The sequence below is a fragment of the Suricata suricatta genome, chromosome 11 (genome assembly GCF_006229205.1).
Source record: "Suricata suricatta isolate VVHF042 chromosome 11, meerkat_22Aug2017_6uvM2_HiC, whole genome shotgun sequence".
NCBI classification, from domain to species: Eukaryota; Metazoa; Chordata; class Mammalia; order Carnivora; family Herpestidae; genus Suricata; species Suricata suricatta.
In genome coordinates this window covers 8,315,083-8,319,836 of record NC_043710.1, presented here as the reverse complement: position 1 = coordinate 8,319,836, position 4,754 = coordinate 8,315,083, and the positions used below count along the sequence as shown (strand labels likewise).

At 46.1% G+C, this 4,754-nt stretch overlaps 1 pseudogene; it reads left to right on the top strand.

Moving 5' to 3' along the window:
• On the top strand, window positions 1–179 carry LOC115272930 (annotated as a pseudogene).
• The last annotated feature ends 4,575 nt before the right edge of the window (window positions 180–4,754 follow it).

Here is a 4,754-nt window from a genome sequence, read left to right as displayed (position 1 = left end):
CCTTTTGGCTAAGATCAAGTGTAGTATCTGTTCTTATCAGTTTAATATCTGATACGTCCTCTATCCGAGGACAATATATTAAATGGATTTTTGGAAGTAGGAGATGGAATAGGAGCTTGCTCCGTCCACTCCACGCATCGACCTGGTATTGCAGTACTTCCAGGAACGGTGCACCCCCTCGGGGGGATTTTGACGGTTTGAAAAAAAGGACTTTCAGTTTTCTTCACCACTTTTCTCTGTTATTAGATACTGTAGTAGAGCTCAATAAAGCAAGTGAGGTAGCCGGCTGCTTTCTAACTTTAGCATTTAGGTTTACCTTTCAGAAAGCTAGTAACTTTGTAGTGTTTTCAGTGTTTCTTCCCTCAGATTTTGTATTCTTTATTTGGGTCTCTTTTTTCTTTTTAATGTTTATTTTTCAGATAGAGGAAGATAGAGCATTAAGAAGAGAGGACTAGTGATAGGTGTTACAGATCTGAAACAGACTCCAGGCTCTTAGCTGTCAATACAGAGCCCAACATGGAACTGGAACCCACCAACCTGGTATTCATGACCTGAGCTGAAGTGGGAAGCTCAACCAACTGAGCCATCCAGGCATCCTGGTGTTTAGTATGTAATTGACTAACAGAAAACAAAAGTATACCTGAAAGCAGGTATACTAGTTAATTTTTTTTTTTAATTTAGCGAGTGGGGAATAGGGAAAGAATCTTAAGCAGACTCCATGCCAAGTGTGGGTCCCACATGGAGCCTGTTGGGATGGTGACCCGATGCTGAATCAAGAATTAACCAGTTTTGCTATCCAGGCACCTCAGTGTGAATTAGTTTTTAAAGGGTAACCTCTTATGAACTCAATGTACTACATACGTTGTTTGTATCTACCAAAACATGCACTACATTTTTCTGCACAGGAGTTGTTCTTCAAAAATAAAAGTGAATTCTCAAGTTCTATTGTTGGAATTAACAATTGTTCAAGTCTCTCTAAATAAAACTTTAGCCTTCCCACTGATTTGGCTCTGTAGCTGGACAGAAGGAAGTAATCCTGGGGAATTAGCTGCTGTTGCCAGTGTTAAATTTAATGTGGCGCTTTGCCTGATACCGTCTGGCTCAGGGAGGCGTTGTTCAGGGAGCCTTCGAAGACTTTCTAAGGTCTCCTGTGCCCAATATATGCCTCACAACATGAGAAGTTTCCTGGTTTTGGGTGATCCATTAGGTCTTGACTTTGGCAGGCTTGGCCCATAAGGCACAAGGAACCAGTAAGGCATGACCACCATTAAGAACCCCTCAGACTCCAAACACGCACTGTCAGGTTTTGGTATTTCACTGCCCCTTATCTGCATATAAAATTCAACTGTGATTCCAGTGGAGCCTTCTTTCTATAAGATCCGGAGCCAATAGCTCCTGAATTTCTCTTCCTCTAACAAGCCTCTGGGTCTCTATTTTCTTCATTTTTTCCTAGAATTGTCCTGGTTCTTGTAGATAACTCAGGGTCCCACTCAGGGGTTCCTGCTGGGGGCTGACTCAGCATGCAGCTCTTGACCTCGGTGTCTTGAGTTTGAACCATGTGTTGGACATGGAGCCTGCTTATAATAATTGTTTTTTTTTAATTGTTAATGTTTATTTTAGAGACACAATCCCAAGCAGACCTCATGCTGTCAGCCCAACGCAAGACATGAACTCTCCAACTGAGATGACCTGAGCTGGAATCAAGGGTCAAACCTGGTGCCCCTAATAAAGTAAGTCAATACCAAAAGGCCTACCTTGGCCAGTCATTGTCAATTCATTCCCTTGGTGTGTCAACATAACTGATTGGAATAGTCCTGTTTGTGTTTGTCTTCTTCCATTTGTTCTCCCCCTGGGAAACGAGAACTTCTGTTCACTTGGCATATCTGCCAGGGGTGCCCAGTAAACACCTAAATTGGGATTGAATATTCACCTTGCCGTCTACATGTGCCATGTATCTGAGGATAAATTTAGGGAGTGGAGTGAACATGTGTGAATGGGTACTTGGAAATACTCAACCTCCATCAGATGGGTGGTCTCCTCACATACCTAATGTTTTCAAATCTTTGCCTTTTAATTGGTTGTGGGCAAGCTGGCTCTAGGGATGGACAGTAGATCAAGCCCCCAAACCCGTGGCATGTTGGGGGATAGGTGGTACATGGATGTGTAAGTAGGGTGCTTAATGCACTGAGCCACCCAGGCTCCCCACCCCAGGTCAAGGATTCTTCATCGTGAGAGCAGTCACGTGGTTTCCCACCCCTGGAGGCTCAAATCTGCCTGCCTAACCTGCACACTGCCTCCCTCCCCCTCCCACAGGGCAATCCTGGTAGACATTGATACTCAACTCATGAACATCCTACTGTTGCTCACAATGGGAGAATGGATGCTCCATGGTGAACCAAGGAATTCACACTTCACAGCAGTTCTGACCTGCCTGTTGTCAGAACTATAAGGCAGCTTAATTGAAACAATGTTTCCTTTTGCCCATCAAATGGCGGCCAAGCAGATCTAAGGGCTCTGCATACAAGGATTGCAACTATGAAAATGGGTTGCAGAAGAGCATGCAAGGACTCCGGAGAAGGACCGGCTTTAAAGCTTTTAGGAGATAAAAACCAAAGCTGGAAGGAGCACCAGAAGCCCGCAGTGAGGACCTGCAGAGTGCCGTCCTGGGAGCTCCAACCAATTGTGTCAAAACCACTAAGGGGTCAGGTGGACCCGAGTCCAAGCTGCAAGCAGGTGTTGAGCTTTTATTGCAGACCAGCCACTATGCACGACCTGTCAGTGCCCTAACTCAGCATGGGAGGTCTGGGCCAGAAGGATCCTTGGATAAAGGGGAACCAGCAACTTGGGCCCTGTCACGGAGCGTACCTGGGGAGGAGAGGGTCACTAGTCAAAGTCCTAGGTAGGTAGGTAGCCATCAGGCTGGGCTGCTATCTCTAGGAGTCTGGAGACCAGTTCTACTCCAATCGAGCCCAGGGAAGTTTAGAAAGGAGATCATGGAACCAAAGTTGAATTAGGCTGGTACAGGGGACAGACAGTATTCACTAGAAGAGTCTGGTTGAGGGGCACCTGGGTGGCTCAGTTGGTTAAGCCTCCGACTTCGGCTCAGGTCAGATCTCACGTTCATGGGTTTGAGCCCCGCGTTGGGCTCTGTGCTGACAGCTCGCTCAGAGCCTGGAGCCTGCTTCAGATTCTGTGTCTCCCTCTCTCTGACCCGCCTCCTCTCATGCTCTGTCTCTTCTGTATCAAAAATAAATAAAACATTAAAAAAATTAAAAAAAAAAGAAGAGTCTGGTTGACAGTGAAGCCTTCCAGGAATACTATTGGCCATTTGGCAAACGAATTCAAATCCAGATCCAAGTCAATGGCTACTTTGGCTAAAAGATGAAAGCAAGACCGACATGGAGAAGTGACGGAGAGTGCTGGAATGACCGAGGCCTGATGCCCCAGACTGCCTCTCCCCTGAGCTTCAGGTAAGTTCACATCCCCCTTGACCTCGCCTGATCTCTACCTGGATATTGAGTCCCTTGATACCCTGTACAGCCGAGGTCTGCTTCCGCCCTCTCCACACCCCCCCATCTCCCCACCTCCATGAAAGGTCACAGCACAGAACCTGTCAGATAATCTGCCTGGGCTGAAATCAAGGGTCCACCGACCAGCAACTGAGCCATCCATGCACCTCTGTGCCTCCACCTGCTAGGACCTCATTTGGTGTTTGGACACCTTCAGTCAGGGTCTCCTTTCTCTTTAAGACTGTGGCTAATTTGTAAGCTAAGGAATGGGCTTAGGGGGCTCTAAGGATCCCCCCTGGAGATTGTCTGCAAGATGTGTGTAGGGCAACTCATTGCAGGAAAGTTTCAGTATTCTCACAAGGGTTGGGAGATAACAGTAAAATTAAAATTAAAAACCTCATCAAGTTGACCAGGCTGTTCTTTGACAGGCTTTATACCGTGCTGATTCTTAAGTTATAACCATTTCTTAAGAACACGCACAAAAATAGAACATCCAAATTTGTTAAATCAATGTATGAATATCAAGGAAAGTACCACTAAAATTTTATAGGTTTCTTCATTTTTCAGAGACGGAAACAGAACATGGGTGAGGGGACGGACAGAGAGCGAGAGAGACACAGAATGTGAAGCAGGCTCCAGGCTCTGAGCTGTCAGCACAGAGCTCCACACAGGGCATGAACTCAGAGCACGAGATTGTGACCTGAACTGATGTCAGACGCCTAACCAGCTGAGTCACCCAGGTGCCCCTAAAACATTTTAAGAGTGGGGCACGTGGCGGGCTCCTGTGCAACTCTCACTCTCAGGTTGTAAGGTCAAGCCCCATGTTGCACGTTGAGTTTACGTTCAAAACATCTTTAAAAATTATTTTTAAGAATTAAAAGGGACATGATAAATGGAGATGTTGTAAAATGGTGGATATTATAAACCTTTGAACATTATGTGACGATGTATTTTACATCAGTTTTAAGTAAAAGAAACATGACATTTAAAATGTATGCACAGGAAAGAATGCTCTTCCCTTGGCCTCACTTTCCCGGTCTGCAAATCCAGTGACTCTCTGGGGACCTTCCTCTTCCCCCACCTCTGCCTTCACAGCCGCCCCTGCCCAAACCCCTCCAGCTCTTGCCTGAAGGATCCCAGGGGCCTTCTCCCAGTTGTCCCCAGGAGACGACCCACTCACGAAGTCAAGTCACGAAGTCTGTGTCTATCACTGTAGAGTGAGTGCTCAATAAACATAAACAAATG